Source organism: Pantherophis guttatus, chromosome 7 (genome assembly GCF_059756535.1).
Source record: "Pantherophis guttatus breed Tessera chromosome 7, ASM5975653v1, whole genome shotgun sequence".
In the NCBI taxonomy this organism is placed as follows: Eukaryota; Metazoa; Chordata; class Lepidosauria; order Squamata; family Colubridae; genus Pantherophis; species Pantherophis guttatus.
Window position 1 is genome coordinate 64,426,443 of NC_142069.1, and position 18,817 is coordinate 64,445,259.

Genomic DNA, 18,817 nt, shown 5'->3' on the forward strand with positions numbered 1-18,817 from the left:
GCCAAAGATGTACCCTTTATTTATTTATTTATTTATTTATTCGATTTGTATACCGCCCTACTCCCGAAGGACTCAGGGCGGTGAACAGCCAAACAATAAAATAACATAGACATAAAAAATTTAAAAACCAGATAAAATCAAATTAAATTATTTTGGCCCAGACAGATTAAAACACCCCAATAATTTAAAAACAGATTAAAATTTACATATTTAAAAGGGAAGAGATTAGGCCAAGCCCGCCTGCTGGAATAAAAAGGTCTTCACAGCGCGGCGGAAGGTGCGCAGATCCGGGATCCTCCGTATCTCCAGGGGGAGCTCATTCCAGACGGTAGGTGCCCCCACAGAGAAGGCTCTCCCCCTAGGGGTCGCCAGCCGACATTGTTTGGCTGACGGCACCCGGAGGAGTCCCTCTCTATGAGAGCGTACTGGCCGGTGGGAGGCTATTGGTGGTAGTAGGCGGTCCCGTAGATAACCAGGTCCTAAGCCATGGAGCGCTTTAAAGGTGGTAACCAAAACCTTGAAGCGCACCCGGAAGACCACCGGGAGCCAGTGCAGCTCGCGCAGGAGAGGTGTCACATGGGAGCGCCACGTCGCTCCCATTACCACCCGCGCGGCCGCACTCTGCGCCAGTTGGAGCCTCCGGGTGCTCCTCAAGGGGAGCCCCATGTAGAGAGCATTACAATAGTCCAGGCGGGAGGTGACGAGGGCATGAGTGACCGTGCGTAACGAGTCCCGATCCAGAAAGGGACGCAACTGGCGAATCAGGCGAACCTGATGAAAAATCCTCCCGGTCACGGCCGTCAAGTGCTCTTCTAAAGACAGCCGTGAATCCAGGAGGACGCCCAAGTTGCGAGCCCTCTCCGTGGGGGCCAATGATTCGCCCCCAATAGTCAGTGATGGCGTCAACTGCCTATATCGGGACGTTGGAAACCACAGCCACTCGGTCTTGGATGGGTTGAGCCTGAGCCTGTTCCTCCCCATCCAGATCCGTACGGCCTCCAGGCACCGGGACATCACTTCAAGGGCATCGTTGGGCCACCGAATTTCTGTGTGCAAAGGTAATGTAATAAAATCTTCATTATTGTCCTGGCAAAGTGGTTGAAACATTCTATCATTTTTTGCATTGGATTTGATCTTGTTTATGGCTCGAATTATTATAGTTAATGATGAATGGAGGCTTGTACTTAGATATTTTCCTACAAGATGTTGTCTGTGCACAATACAATGAATACATAAAACATTTGTCACTTCTTCCTTCAAATAAGCAACAAATCCATGATAGTGACCTACCATTGATGGTGCTCCATCAGTAGCACATGCAACAATATTATTCAAAGGAATATTATTTTTTGTAAAGTATGATTTCACAGTATTAAATATAGATAATCCTCTTGTATCTGTAATGAGATTACTGCGAATAGCATTTCTTCTCGTAATGTATTGTTTTCATCAAAAATAATGTACATATGACATCAATAAAGCATTATTATCTGCAATTGTAGACTTGTCCAATTGCATGGAAAATGAAGAGTTTTGGAGAATACTTATAAGTTTTTGTTTCAACATTAACTGCCATTTCTTCAATTCGTCGCTTTACTGTGCTATTGCTTAGGGGCAATGTTTTTAAAATTTCAGGTATATCCTGATGCATTACTGTTGAGATAAATTCTTTTATAGAGGGTATTATTACAGTTTCTCCAATATTGTAGCTTTTACCACTTTTTGCAATTAATTGTGAAATGTGATAAGCGGCAATTAATCCATCTTCGTTCGCAGCATGTTGTTTCTTAAATGATGCAATGATTGTTGAACAATTTTGAAATTTTTTATATATTTCCTGAAAATATTCAATGGGCTTGTCCTTATCATTTGGATGCTTTGGAGAAAGATGTTCTCGCAATCAACTTGGCTTCATTGACTCATTGGATAATGTTTTATGACACAATAAACACATTGGATATTGTTTATTTACAGCAGATTCTATGAAACCCATCTTCAGATACTCTGGCAAATAGCCACAAGCGTATTTCTTTTTTTGAGACATGGGCTCACAATATTTCACAATATTTTGTTTGAAGCTGTAGGCACGTGCTCATCTCACAAATCTAACTACATACTGACCAGTGTGACCACAAACAAAAGAGCCTGCACCGTGTATCGTTGTCTGCGCATGCCTCTCGTGCATCGTGGATTAGGTTTGGGGGGGCGCCGGCTACCAGCTCTGCTTGTCTGTTACAGCTGGGTGGTGTGGGAGGAGATGTGCGAGCTATTCTGGGACAAGACTCTTTTGTTTGCGGTCGCACGATAGCTCCATTTAGTTTCACTTACGTAACGTGAACTAAACTTATGCGCAGGTGATACAAATAGTATATTTTCAGAAATTTAAATTGTCACGGGGAATTTTATGAAAACCTAAATGTTTTTAAATAATGCTATGAATATTTTTTAAAAAGTCAATTAAATTAAAAAAAAGGAAAGTGCTTCAGTATTAGACAAAACCCCTACCGCCCACCATGGAAGCTGGAACGCCCACTAGTGGGCAGTAGGGACCAGGTTGACTACCACTGCTCTACAGTAATACTATTATATAACCATGTTTTAAAATAGAATAGAATAGAGTAGAATAGAGTAGAATAGAATAACAGAGTTATTACATAATAACAGAGTTGGAAGGGACCTTGGAGGTCTTCTAGTCCAACCCCCTGCCCAGGCAGGAAACCCTACACCACTTCAGACAAATGGTTATCCAACATCTTCTTTAAAATTTCCAGTGTTGGAGCATTCACAACTTCTGGAGGCAAGTTGTTCCACTGATTAATTGTTCTAACTGTCAGGAAAATTTTCCTTAGTTCTAAGTTGCTTCTCTCCTTGATTAGTTTCCACCCATTGCTTCTTGTTCTACCCTCAGGTGCTTTGGAGAATAGTTTGACTCCCTCTTCTTTGTAGAAAACCCTGAGATATTGGAACACTGCTAACATGTCTCCCCTTGTCCTTCTTTTCATTAAACTAGACATACCCAGTTCCTGCAACCATTTCCCATATGTTTCAGCCTTCAGTCCCCTAATCATCCTTGTTGCTTTTCTCTGCACTCTTTCCAGAATCTCAACATTTTCTTACACTATTCTGCCTTAATTCATCTCTTTAGAATTTCTTCTGCTTTCCTTCTCTCTGGCCAATAAGAGGTACTTTGTGTGGAGACAAAGTACACAATTGGCCCTTTCTTCTGTAAGGACACATTTGCTATACTTCAATGAGTGACTATGGAGAGTAGAGAGGGAAAAGGGATACATCATTATCACATTTCACTTAAGGTTAAGGCTGCAATTTTGAAATGATTGAGGTAAATAAGCCCAGAAAGAAGTCCCTTGATCACCCGGCACTTTGGCCCAGAGGCCATTTTGACCCATATCAGAGGCCCACATTTAAAATACATGAGGTAAGTGGTTTGCACAAGATTATTTAGATCATTAAATATAAGACAGCATTAGCCTTTAGGAAGTTAGTTCTCTATTCTTTTTCAGACTGTGGGAAGGAGTACTGTTATCTAGATACTTGAAAAGGAAGGGGGGGAAAGTCATACTGTATAATTTTTTTAAGGTAAAATTTAACGTTAAACTTGAATGGTAATATTATTTGTGAAAAGTATGCATGCATTAATATTTATAGCATGAATTATAATGTGAGTCAAGGACAGATCTTTGTGGATTTGTAAAAATTCCCCTAAATATTTATTGTTTAAGGGCAGGTATATTATAATTTTATCTAAGCCTGGATTTCAGAATGCCCCAAGGTTAAATGTGACATATAAACGAGCTAGGGAACCTCTAGCCTTGCTGTTGTTGCTGAACTACAATTCCCAGCATCTTATACTATTGGCCATGCCAGCTGTCTCTATTGGGAGTTGTAATTCAGCAACACAGGAAAATCCCATCTCTATTCTACATCTTCTATGAATCTGGAGATATATTTCCAAGCACCTTGGGCCTTTGAGCATAAGATTCAAATGTGCATGTTCATAATTTGATAATTGTATTATTAGAGGAGTAGGGCAGAAATATAAGCATGACTTCCTGAATAAGGCCTCCAGAATAGTATACTGTATGTCTTATTAGTAACAATAGTAAAATAGTCAAGAACTAGCATTAAAACAAAGGAGAATATTCTGCCAACTTGTCTGAGTCAAGCACCCCAGATATTTTGTGAAGGTTTATACACGAGTATAACCATCCTAGGAAAAAGAACACATAGGTAGAAAGACCCTCTATAGTCTTGCAAATAAGACTATAGAGTCTAATAAGACTCGTTAACTTTACTCCTATGAGTAAGGTGTCAGTTACTCATGAAGCATTTGTGCATATGATAAACAAGGAACATGTGTTTCAAAAAAATTAAGTGTTTTGAAAAATCTCTTTGGAAAGTTTGAGCTTGTCATGTTAACAGAAATAGCAGGGGAAACTGATGCTGCACGTGCATGCATTTTGTGTGAAGAAAGTGCATAGAATGTGAAATGATTATATTTCAAATGTCTTTTAAAAATTACAGTCTAACACATGATCCATAATCTGCTTGACCTTTTAAACACAGTCAAATGTTAAGTAAAATTAATATAGCAGTACCTTTATACATCAAATATTCACTAATATGATGAAATGAATATGAATATGAAATGAAAGTTATTTATTGGTTATTTATGTATATATCAGTTGATACAGTAGATTAAAGGGATAGAATAATAACTTCATTGTTTTTTGTCTTTTATATTATCTTCACTATTGGCAGTGTGTTGTAGAGATTGTATGTGCCACTTAAGTGAAGTACTATAATCTTTACTGCATATTCTGGCACTGATTCAAAAGCTATTTAGATCAATATTTTTTTATTATTTGCATTGGTTGGTGGATCAGGTTATAACTTCTTGCAAAACCTATTGGTTGTTTTAACTTTCATTTATAATATGGTGGTGATATTGAAGTATGTATTGCTAATACAGATAGTCCTGGACTTAACAACAGTTTATATAGTGACCATTCAAAGTTACAATGGCACTGAAAAATGTGAGTTATGATGGTTTTTCACACAACCATTGCAGCATCTCCATGGTCATGTGATCAAAATTCAGATTCTTGGAGACTGACTCACATTTATGATGGTTGCAATGTCCTGGGACCATGTGATCCCCTTTTTTGTGACCTTCTGACCATCAATCAATGGGGAAGCCAGATTTGCTTAACAGATATGTCACTAACTTAACAACTGCAGTGATTCACTTAACAAGTGTGGCAAGAAAGGTGGTAAATTGGGGCAAAACTTATTTAACAAATGTCTCACTTAGCAACAGAAATGCTGAGCTCAATTGTGCCCAGGACTACCTATGTAATTAAGCATTTACATATAGCATTAACTTGTTTACTTGTTCAAATACTATGTTGGTTGTCTTCAACATTTCTGAATGGTTCCTCCATTGAAATCAATGTGGCTGCTCTTAAAGTCCAAATTGTTTTATGGACTTTAGCCTAAATAACTCAAGTACAAATCAGCTTATCTTAGATTCAGAAAGAAATGTATGGTCATGTGCTGCATTCAGTTTACTAGTAGAATAATGTTTTAGTGGTTAGAACACTAAATATGATTATGAACATTTTACATATAGGAAAATAGATCTTATAAATTAATTACATATATTCTTTTCATCCACAAATAGGGATTTAATATATGAATTAAGAAAATTAGGGATGATGAAAGTATGGATCCTACAATTTCAGATGCTTTTGGTTTAGAAAGAGGCATGCTTTGCCTTCCAAGCTGGGGAAAATGTTTGAGTTAGGCTTTCATATTTCGAGCTGAATTCCCTTTCATTAAAAGAAAAGGCTTCCGTGAATATTTATATATCTGTGACTGATGTGATTTCTAGATCAGTTTCTTTCTAATTCAACAAAATTGCTACTATTTTTGCTTTAAACAAGATGCTCTTGTTTTGCTTTAAACAAATGCACAATGTAGTTGCAGCCATCTCTCTTGGTAAACTATTGGTCTCTTTTTCCCACATGACTTTGTTCTGTAACTGACTATTTCTTCTCCGGCAGCCATAGAATCACAGTGCACCCAAAATACTAAATATGTCTATTAACCAGAAGTTTGGGGACCCTGAAATAGAATATGAAACATCTGCCAAACTTCCTTATTTAATGCACAGAAATATATATTTGTAAGAATACTATGTTGTCACTTTAAAGTATGACATCTAGAAAAAACTGAAGCAGCTATTTTATTTTTTATTTATTTATATTTTAATTATTTATTTATTCAGTGTATATGGTTGCCCCTTTCACATACATGACTCTGGACAACTCATAGTGTTAAAATAAATAAAATATATACTAATATTAAAATAAATAAATAACACAGCAACTGGAAAATCATTAAAATCCCTTATCGTAGCGAAGAAACAGGCTTCCTTTCTCACTCAAGGCCCCAGGCCTGGGCACAGAAACAAAATTTTGATTGTCTTGTGGGTGGAAATGGAACAAAATGAAGTAATATCATGGGAAAGTGAGTTGGAAGCTAATGTCTTAAAATAATACAGGAAAAAAAGATTTTTGGTTTCGCTATTCTTTTGAAATGATTGTCCAGAGGGGAAAATAAAAACAGGCACTTACATTATAGTAGTTTTGCAAATATCACATGTTGTGACTCTTACCAGATGTCTGATGCAAGACACTATTCAGTGTGTTAAAAAGCCAAAGGCACATTAACAGATGCTCAGCATAATGAAGGAAGCAGCATGGTGTAAAAGAAAAAACACAAGACTGAATCCCACTGGAAGCTATTTTTTCTCATATTTTTCCCTCCATTTTTTTAAAGATGGTGATGGTAGACAATATCCAAATAGCAAATAGTAAATTTTGCTGTTAATACTAATCTTTTTGTTCTTTATTTTACGGCATGGATCTCTAGGTAAGAGAACCCTGATCTATAGGACAAATATTTGTCTAGAAAGGTAGGCCGGCATTTAGAAATTCAATGGATCATATTGTTTGGGTGATTCTGTATGGGTTTACCCAATAATTTGGGTAATTATTGTATGACTAAAACCATCTTCTCACTCCAAAATGGCACATTGCAGTGTGGATGTGTGCCTTGAATGACTTTAAAGTACTAAAGTTATGTTTCTCATACATAATTTTAAGACATGTGGAGTTGAACTCTAGATCTTTCTCATGCTGGCTGGGGAATTTCGGGAGTTGTACGCCACATTAGTTATTGAAAAACTGCTCTGTGTCAGGTTTCGAGGTCGTCTCAGATAAATTGCATTTCAAACAAAGTCTTTGAAGAAAAACTCCTATTTATTAAGCACGATATTCTAACCCGACTCCAAATGAAGCCAACACTGACTTCCAGCTCCAAAACCCTCCCTTTCCGTTCCCCACTCCCCTGCACTCATTGGCCATCTTCCAAGTCATTCTACCCCTAATCTACTCCAGCTCAAAGGAATTTCCCCCCTCCCATCTCATCTCTTAGGGGATATTATCTCCAGGGAAAATAAGTAGGTGAAAAGTCAAGCGTCCCTTTCCAGACACCTTCGCTTTTCCTTCTTATGTCAGCACTAGAGTAAATGCAGGTTGAAGTGCTGACACTCTGAGTGTGGAGTGGAGTGCAAAAAAAGGGGCTAGGGCTAAGACAACTCAGCTGCCATGTTTCCCTGTATGAATTATTTTGTCATACAATTCTGGGGAGGCAGCTGTTAGGGGAGGAATGTGGAAGAAACTAAAATATTTTTCAGCCATGAGATGATGGAAAACAAGTGAAATCTAAGATTTTGGTGGTTGTATCTGATAACTTTGGGAGAAATTAGCAGATGCTCAAATCAGTTGATTTATTATCATTGCTTTAGTTTAAATAATTGACAGAATTATTCTACATATGAAATGAATCAGTAACAGCTTGGAAGAGTATAGTAAATGATTTGTTCTTTGGAACAGTACTCCTTATCCCAAATACAATGTTAAAAATTCTGTTAGATAAAAACTGAAAATCCAAACAAAAATATTTGTGAAACGAAATAGCAATTTTATTTTACTGACTTCCACAATGAATTTCCAGATATCTACTCTTAAAGGTAAAGGTAAAGGTTCCCCTCGCACATATATCCTAGTTGTTCCCAACTCTAGGGGATGGTGCTCATCTCTGTTTCAAAGCCGAAGAGCCAGCGCTGTCTGAAGATGTCTCCATGATCATGTGGCCGGCATGACTAAACACCAAAGGCGCACGGAACGCTGTTACCTTCCCATCAAATGTGGTCCCTATTTTTCTACTTGCATTTTTTACGTGCTTTCGAACTGCTAGGATGGCAGAAACTGGGATAAGTAATGGGAGCTCACCCCCTTATGTGGCACTATGGATTCGAACCACTGAACTGTCAACTTTTCTTTTTTTAAAAAAAAATATATATTTTTAAACACAAACGTACAACGTAAATACATGTAAAAACACGTACATATACATCAATACAATACAGACACAAAGAAAAAAGAAAAAAACTATCCTAGGAAGCTATCATATCGTTGGTTGTTTTCCAATTTACCTGTTGCTTCTTTATTTAAAAGTTTGCATTTCTGCTTATTTGTGTCTTAATGTAATTGTGCATTTCTAAGCGTAGTTTTCTGCAATTTGTACTAACTATTCATAACTACCATCCTACTGTTTTCCTCATGTGCCACTTTCTGTACTCTTATTTAGGTTTTCCTAACATTATTTTACTGGCCCTATCTTTCCCTCCAGCCATGAGTACCATCTTTGCCAAACTATATAATAATCGGTATTTTCCTTCTCTTGAAGCTCCTTAGTGAGTCTATCCATTTCTGCACATTCGGTTATTTTTGCAATTATTTTTGCTTCTGTTGGTAGCAGTTCGGATTTCCAATTTTGGGCGTACAATATGCATGCTGCTGTCAAAATGTGAATGATAAGGTATTTTATCTCCTTAGTATATTGTGGTGTAGCCATTCCAAATAGAAAAAATTCCGGTTTCATTTCAACTTTTTGTTTGGTTATTTCTTTGATCATTCTCTTAATTTCTTGCCAGTAATGTTGGGCCTTTCTGCAAGACCACCAGAGATGGTAGTGTGACCCCTTTTGCGACTTGCATTTCTAACACATTGGTGATGTTTTTGGAAACATTTTAGCCAAACGTGCCAGTGGAAGGTGCCATCTGTAGAATATCTTATATAGGTTTTCTTTGTATGGGATTGACAATGTCATCTTATGATTTTCTGTCCATAGCTTATCCCATTTGTCCAGTTCTATGTTATGACCTATATTTCTTGCCCAGCTTATCATGTTTTCTTTCACCATTTCCTCCTCTAATTTATACCTTAATAGATAACTGTAAATTTTAGATATCATTTTCTCGTCCGTGCCTTTTAGTATTTTGTCCAGTTCATTCGGTTCTGTTTGGAATCCATATTTCATCTGGTCTGCTGTGAATCTTGACTCTATTTGAAGGTATGGCCACCAATCAATAACTATACCACGCCTTTCCAGTTCTTGTCTCGTGTATAGGTTCCCTTCACTGCTCAACAGTTCTTGATATTTCCTCATCTTTCCTATTTCTTTCCACGTTTTGTATAATGAACCTCTGATTAAGTGCCTCTGGAAGTACCCGTGTTTCTTGTCTGTGCCTTCCCACAGAAAGGCGTGCCAACCTCGACTCAAATCGAATCCCTCTAAGTATAGTGTTCTCCTGTTTGTTAAGTCTATCCATTCTCTGATCCAGTTTAGCGATGCTGCCTTGTAGTATAACTCCCAGTCCGGTAGACCAAGGCCTCCCTTCTCCTTGGTATCCTGTAGGCATTTTGTTTTGATTATAGCCTTCTTTGCTTGCCAAATATATTTCATTATTATTTTATTAAGGTCCTTGAAAAAATCTTTTCCTAGGCCAATTGGTATCACTTGAAAAAGATAGAGGAGTCTTGAACTGTCAACTTTTCGATCAACAAGCTCAGCATCTTAGCCACTGAGCTACCATGTCCCTCTTTTTTACCTTTACTTTTACCTTTATCTACTCTTATTGATGTATTAAATTCATCAATTTAATTTTTCTATCTCTTTACGTTTCAAAATAACAAATTACAAATAATGTACACATTAAAAAAGAGCAAAAATTAAAATAATAAATTATAAAAATCAACATAAAATGTTCTTTAAAAAGGGAATGGAACAAGAAAACAATTATTGAGTCACAACATTTACAACAGGTAGTTCTATGGGTGAAAAGTTTAGTCAATAACAGACTAGATGTTAGGCCCCAAATCAAGAATGACATTTGGCATTTCTTCCAAACCGAGTTCTTTATTCACACCTATAGACAAGATCTTGCCAGACTGAGGACTCTACTATCTACAGTATACTCTGAACTATTAGGGAGGGCTGTCTTCACCCTTGTTCTCTCACATATATTATCTGCACTGAGTTGCCTCTTACTTCTCTGGAATGGATACATCTCCTTGCTACATTCCATCACAAGTGTACAGCACTGAGGGTTCATTCTTCATTGCAATCAAATAAAAATTTACATAGAGAATAGATTTAAAAATACTGTAGCACCTGGAATTACTGCACCATACAACAAAAAATTGACCCAGGCAATTTGACAACTATAGGATAAATCTGGAAATGCTTAATAGACATGAAAACTGTTCCGCTTGAAAACATACTATATGGATATGCTTGTCACATGTTGAAATCCTTTACTACTTTGAATATAAAGTAGTTTTGTCACTGTATAGAAAAATATACCCAAAGCTGTTGAGCCACCCTAAAAAGTGTCGTTTTAAAATAGCTGCCAGACAGAAAGGTGAAACAAAGCCATACTTCTATTAATTTCTAATATTTTAGAAAATACCATATTGTAGCCTGGGAAGAGGCAATTGAAAGAAATCTTAGTAAGTATGAATCACACCACAGAGCAATAAAAGACTAGATGAATCATTCCACCAAGTTTTCATGCAGAACAAGAAAATGTGAATCTTCTGTTTATATAGGGACAAATTAGCTGAAAATACTGTTCAGCTTTTCACTCTTGTATAAAGCACCACAGATGAGCTAAAGATGTATGAAATTGAAAATGCTGTCTTAAGGTAGACACTGAAACATATGTATATTTTAGAATATAAAATAACAAGAAAGTATAGAGATTTTCAAAAGGATATTGGTGCAATAAAACTTACAGATACAAAAGCTTTCTCTATCAAAGGGATCTGTAAAAAGTAATTATTAAGTGGAACATGAAATGTTAGGTTTTTCTATTAGGTTTTCCCCCCAATATCCTACTATCTCTTTTCTGTCTCAGTATATATTTCTTTATTGTTCCAGCTTTCACCAGGGAAATACCAGCTTCAAATTCATCCCTAAGCTAAAACCTATAAGATGATTGACAAAATATTAAGAAAATGGAAAACTGGGTTAAATATAAACTCTCTTGCTATTAGGGATATAGTCCTTATGCACAGGCAATGACTATTCACATCTTGGGAGGAGAGAATAATTTTTAAGTCATTTCTTCAGTTTTAGCATAAGAAACCTTTATAGTCTCCCTGCAGCTATGTATGGAGCCCTTCTTTGCAGCTATATGCAAAATCCCTAAAACTTCTAGGCATTCCTGCTGCCTTATAGCTTTATCCCATTTTCCATGTGGTCTCCTGGAAATATATTGTATATTCAGGCTGAATTAATAGAGCAGTAGATGATGTAATATTTAAAAGTGATGCAGTGCCACTGATGCTGAGCAATCGATTTCATGGACTTTCCCTGGAAGAAAACATGCAGATATCTCGAAAAAAAGCATCATCAAATGTCCCTAAAAAGTAGCACCATCAAATGCTTCCATGATAAATAGAAAAATACCTCAAACCTCCCTAGGAAAAAAAAAGGTGAGTTTTAGGAATAGGAGATTCAATTCTCAAGGGAACTGAACCAGCCATCTGTAGACCAGACAGACAATACAGAGGGGTATGTTGTCTCCCTGGAGCAAAAATCAAAGATGTAGCTGAGAACCTAACCTAAATAATAAAACCCACAGATTACTACCCTTTTCTGCTACTACTGTATATGTAGGGACGAATGACACAAAAAAGGACTTGAAAACAATATTGAGTGATTACGAGCAGCTATGCAAGGAGTTAGGTGCACAAATAGTTTTTTCATCTATACTGCCAATGAAAGATCAATACCGGTAAGAGAACAAAGGATTCTAGAAGTGAACCACTGACTAAAGGGTTGGTGTCACCAAAAAAACTTTGGATTCTTGGACCATGGTCTGCATTTTCTCTATGATGGGCTTTCAACAAAGGATGGGCTGCACCTCACAAAGACTGGGAAGAATATTTTCAGAAAACAACTGGCTCAATTTATCAGTCAAACAGGTTCCTGGCCAACCAAGCTGGCAACTTTGTTGTCCAAAAGGTAGAGGAGGGAATTAGAGGGACAGCCATAGAGGCCTTTATTCCTACAAACAGAGAAGATGTGATAGTGGGAGTTGAAACTGCAGGAACCTTGGGTGAGAGTGACCATGTCATACTACGTTCAACGTAACCCAAACACAAGCAATAGAACATAATGATACCAGAGTCCTAGACTTTAAAAGAGCTGATTTTATCAAGCTCAGAGAGAACTTGGGAAAGATTCCTTGGATCAAAATCCTAAAGTGGAAAACAACTCAAGAAGCTTGGGAAACTATGAAACATATTTTTTTTTTTAATTTTATATTTGATTTGTATACCGCCCTACTCCCGAAGGACTCAGGGCGGTGAACAGCCAACAATAAAATACATAAATACACAAAATTTAAAAACCCGATAAAATCAAATTAAATTATTTGGCCCAGACAAATAAAAATACCCCAATAATTTAAAAACAGATTAAAATTTACATATTTAAAAAGGGAAGAGATTAGGCCAAGCCCGCTTGATGGAATAAAAAGGTCTTCACAGCACGGCGGAAGGAGCACAGATCCGGGATCCTCCGTATCTCCGGGGGGAGCTCATTCCAGATGGTAGGTGCCCCCACAGAGAAGGCTCTCCCCCTAGGGGCCGCCAGTCGACACTGTTTGGCTGACGACACCCGGAGGAGTCCCTCTCTATGAGAGCGTACTGGCCAGTGGGAGGCTATTGGTGGTAGTAGGCAGTCCCGTAAATAACCAGGCCCTAAGCCATGGAGCGCTTTAAAGGTGGTAACCAAAACCTTGAAGCGCACCCGGAAGACCACCGGGAGCCAGTGCAGCTCGCGCAGGAGAGGTGTTACATGGGAGCGCCATGTCGCTCCCATTACCACCTGCGCGGCCGCACTCTGCGCCAGTTGGAGCCTCCGGGTGCTCCTCAAGGGGAGCCCCATGTAGAGAGCATTACAATAGTCCAGGCGGGAGGTGACGAGGGCATGAGTGACCGTGTGTAATGAGTCCCGATCCAGAAAGGGACGCAACTGGCGAATCAGGCGGACCTGATAAAAAATCCTCCCGGTCACGGCCGTCAAGTGCTCTTCTAAAGACAGCTGTGAATCCAGGAGGACACCCAAGTTGCGAGCCCTCTCCGTGGGGGCCAATGATTCGCCCCCAATAGTCAGTGATGGCGTGAACTGACTATATCGGGACGTCGGAAACCACAGCCACTCGGTCTTGGATGGGTTGAGCCTGAGCCTGTTCCTCCCCATCCAGATCCGTACGGCCTCCAGGCACCGGGACATAACTTCAAGGGCATCGTTGGGGTGATCCGGGGTGGAGATGTACAGCTGGGTGTCATCAGCGTACTGATGGTACTCCACCCCGAAACCACGGATGATCTCGCCCAGCGGCTTCACATAAATGTTGAACAGGAGAGGCGAGAGGACCGACCCTTGCGGCACCCCACATATGAGGGGCCTCGGGGTCGACCTCTGTCCCCCTGTCAACACAGACTGCGACCAGTCAGAGAGAAAGGAGGAGAACAACCACAACACAGTGCCTCCCACCCCTAACTCTTCCAACCGGTGCAGCATGATACCATGGTCGATGGTATCAAAAGCAGCTGAGAGATCTAATAGGACCAGGACAGAGGAGCACCCCCTGTCCCGAGCCCTCCAGAGATCATCAACCAACGCGACCAATGCCGTTTCCGTGCTGTACCCGGGCCTGAAGCCCGACTGGAATGGATCCAGATACGTCGTTTCATCCAGGTGCTGGGGGAGCTGTTGCGCAACCACACTCTCAACAACCTTCGCCACAAAACGAAGGTTGGAGACCGGACGATAATTTACCAACATTGCCGGGTCCAGGGAAGGCTTCTTGAGGAGAGGCCTCACCACCACCTCTTTCAAGGCGGCAGGAAAGACACCCTCACCCAGCGAAGCATTTATAATCCCCTGGAACCAGCCTCGTGTCACCTCCCGAGAAGCCAGCACTAACCAGGAGGGACACGGGTCCAATAAACAAGTGGTCGCGTTCAGTCTGCCCAGAATCCTGTCCACGTCCTCAGGGGTCACAGGATCAAACTCATCCCAGATAACATTCTCAAGACCTGTCCCAGTCCCTCCCCCTGAGACTATCCAGTTGGAGTCCAGATCTTCCCGAATCTGAGCGATTTTGTCATACAGATATTGAACAAAATCCTCGGCTCTACCCTCCAAGGGGTCCTCCCACGCTTCCTGGTGGAGCAGGGAGCGGGTCACCCTAAACAGGGCGGCCGGGTGATTATCTGATGATGCAATAAGAGCAGCAAAATAGCTACATTTCGCTGCTTTTATCACCACTAGGTAATTCCTAATATGAGCTCTTACCAGTGTCCGGTCAGATTCAGAAAGACTGGCCCTCCAACTACTCTCTAGGCGTCTTTTCTGGCGCTTCAACTCCCTCAGCTCCTCAGTGAACCAAGGAGCTAAATGAGATCGGCGCCGGGTCAGAGGCCACAAAGGCACGACCCGATCCAGAGCTCCAGCGGCCGCCCTATCCCAGGCGGCCACTAGGTCTCCAGTCGAGGCGTGTGTCAGAGCCTCAGGGAATGGCCCAAGCTCCATCTGGAACCTATCAGGTTCCATCAGGCGCCTGGGGCGGAACCATCTTACCGGCTCCGCCTCCCTGCGGCGGGGTGTAGCGGTTCGAAGGTCGAGATGAAGGAGAGAGTGATCAGACCATGACAAGGGCTCGGTGACTATATCCCCTATCTCGAGATCACTCAACCACTGTCCAGAGACAAAAACCAGATCCAGCGTGTTTCCCCCCATGTGGGTAGGGCCATGAATTAACTGGGTCAGGTCCATGGCTGTCATGGAAGCCATGAACTCCCGAGCCACCTCAGATGCCTCACCAACGGACGGCAAGTTAAAATCCCCCATGACCATAAGCCTAGGGGTCTCAACCGCCACCGTGGTGATGACGCTGAGTAGCTCGGGCAGGGCTGCTGCCACATGGCAGGGAGCCAGGTACGTGATTAGCAAACCCATCTGAACCCCGTGGCCCCATTTCACAAGGAGGGATTCACAGCCGGCCGTCTGAGGAACAGTGGCCTCCCTCGGTCTCAGACCTTCGTTAATAATAACCGCTACCCCCCCGCCCCTACCCTGCAACCTCGGCTGATGGAATGCGCAGAAACCTGGTGGGCACATTTCAACATTTCATCAATATGATCATAAAAGCCCAGTCCAACACAATACTATTGAAAACAAAAAACAAGAAATCCAAGAAGAAACCACATGGCTGCACAAAGATCTCTCTGATAAATTGAAAGACAAAAAGGACAAGTATAAAAAAAATGGAAAGGACACATAACTAAGGCAGATTATCAGCAGATAGCCAGAATCTGCAAAGACGAAGTCAGGAAAGCAAAAGCTCAGAATGAACAAAGACTTGCAACAAAAGTCAAAGATAATTTTTTTAAAAAGTTTCTTCCAACATATAAATAACAAGAAAAAAGTCAAGGAAACAGTTGGTCCACTAAAGAGAGAAGATGGCAAGGAAGTAACAGGCTACAGAGAGAAAGCAAAACTGATTAACTCATTCTTTGCATCGGTCTTCACGCAAAAAGAAACAATAGTCCAACCTACCAAAAATGCAAACGTAAAAGACAGACTAGAAATAAGTTAAAATAAGCAAAAAATGGTGAGCAACAGTTGTCTGACCTTGATGAATACAAATCTCTGGGTACAAATCCTTTTAGGAAATAATAATCGAAGTGTTTACAACAGTATTCATTGCATTAGTATCAATTATAATATTAATAATATTAATAACAATATTTGTTTAATCAATTTAACATACCTTCCTTATATCACTGATCCTTCAACATATTTCACTGTTTCTAGGTCCTGTTTTTGTCAGCTAACGATTGATAAAATAAGTCCCAAGTCGGAGAATATTCAGTTTCTTTCTTTTCCTTAATGTTAGCCTATCCATTTCTGCACATTCTAGTATTTTTTAAATCACATTTTCAACTGTTGGGATCTCTTCACTTTTCCATTGTTGTGCAAATACTATTCTAGCTGTGGTACATGTAAAATCAAATATACATTCCAGGGATGGTATTGACTTACCTTTGCTACCGGTTCACAAATGTGAGCGTGCAGGCACGCGCTTTGCTTGTGCGTGACACCTCTTTGCATGCGCAGGATCTTCTGCGCATGTGCAGGACCTTCTGCGCATGTGCAGGACCTTCTGCGCATGCGCAGTGTGTCAAAAATGGGATGTGATGACATCCGGGTGGGTGGGTGGAGCCTCCCGCAGCCGCCACTACCGGTTCGCCTGAACCAGATAGAACCGGCTGAATACCACCAGTGATACATTCCTTTTATTACACTTATCTGGTAAAATGCCCAACAAAAATGACTCTGCTGTTTTATCATTTTTTCCAGCCACATATGTATTTTTGTTCTATATTTTTTCACTTTTTCACATGTCCATCACATATGAGAGTACAAACCAGGTGTCTGACGGCATTTCCAACATTTTGCAGATTTATCCTTAAGCATCTTTGCTAACCTTGAGGGTGGAAAATGCCATGTATAAAACATTTTATATAGATTTTCTTTGTATGCAATAGACATTGTTAATTTATAATTTCTATCCCATAGTTTCTGCCATTTGTCTAACTCAATTGGATAGCCAACATTTTTAACCCATACTATCATTGTCTCTTTTACTTTTTCATCTTCCATCTTAATACTTAACAAATAGCTATATATTTTCTTTATTAATTTTTCATCTGTTAATATCTGATCTAATTCTGTTGATTCTTTATATAAACCATACATTTTAACATCCTTCTCATATCTAGATTGTATCTGCACATATGACCACCATGTTATCTTAACATCTTTTTTTTTTTTTTGCAATTTTTTTTTAAAAAAATTTCCAAACATACAAATTACATCTTTTTGGAACAGAACTTTGATCCGGTCATCAATTTGTTCATTTTTTTGTCATCTCTAACAAAATTGTGTATATTCTATTTTGCCATAACACTTATTTCTCAATCTTAAATAACATATTCAACTAGTACCATCTGAGAAAGAGCTTACTCATATTTACTTAATCAAAACAATTACCCTTCTATTAACCCACCTAAAATCTTAAATCCGTTAATAACTCATAATACATTTATCAAATTTAAATCTTGTCTCTAATCTTAAAAATATAGCAATTTAACATTTGACATTTAGACGTAGTTCTTAATTCAAATAATGCTATTTCAATTTTATTTTCTTTTTTGCTTAAGTAAAAAATGTTCATATTATTACAATTGTTATACATATTTAAACAATATCCCAATTATTATAGCTATCGATTTTCTCAAACAATATCTTCCAATATCTTTAAAAAAAAGATTCATTATGTCCATGTATATATATTCTTTTTACATAATCTAATTTAACCTTTTCTTTTATCCTTCCACTGTTAATCCCAATGTAATCATCTTTGTTCCACTGTTAATCCCAGTGTAATATCTTTATTTTTCTCACTGATAATCCCAGTGTAATCATCTTTATTTTACTGTTAATCCCAGTGTAATCATCTTTATTTCACTGTTAATCCTGGTGTAGTCATCTTTATTTTTTACACTGTTAATCCCATTGTGATCTCTTGGAACCTTCTTTTATCATTCTACTGTTAATCCCAGCATAATCTGTCACTGCGTTCTTGTATTTCCCAGCTGAGCTTCATATTTTTGGACTAATAGACTTGCTGTAGTTTGCCAAGTTCCTTATCAGTAAGCTAAACTATGCATGTCCACATTCTTTCACTTGCTTTCACACTCTTTCCTTTGTTCTCTCTGCCAGGAATGGTCCGGCAGAGGGATGCTGCCAAAATGTAGCTAATTAGATAGATAAGTGTTTTGTTACTTTTTACAAATAAAAGAGTTTTATTAGAGAATACTTCTTCGGGTTTTATTTCAGAATATTGCAACTTGGAGAAAGCCATGGTCCACCCTCTAATTAATCAGGGTGATTATCTCATAGCCAGGATGGGATCGATCAAAACCCTGACATACTCATCTTTTACTTTTGTAAATATATTATTCAAACATATTCAAATTATTACAATTGTTATAGGTATCTAAATAATATCCCAATTATTATAGCCATCAATTTTCTCAAATAATTCCTTCTAACATCTTAATAAAAAATTAATTCATTATGTCTATTGCTATATTTTCTTTTAATATAGTCTATTTTCCATACATTTTAGCTTCAATCCATATTTCATTTCTAAGTATCTGTAACATTTTTCTTCTCACATTTGTTGATCTCAATATAGTCATTTTATAAATCCAAATCCTGGACTTTTTATTTCCCTTAATAT

The 18,817-nt window shown here is 39.0% G+C and overlaps 1 long non-coding RNA gene across 1 annotated transcript in view; it reads left to right on the plus strand.

Moving 5' to 3' along the window:
• The first annotated feature begins 3,305 nt into the window (after positions 1–3,305).
• Positions 3,306–18,817, plus strand: part of LOC148112902 (uncharacterized) — a 61,991-nt gene continuing 46,479 nt past the window's right edge. The window contains exon 1 of the long non-coding RNA XR_015728989.1: positions 3,306–3,436. This is a non-coding gene — a long non-coding RNA (uncharacterized LOC148112902). The remainder of the gene's footprint in view (positions 3,437–18,817) is intronic.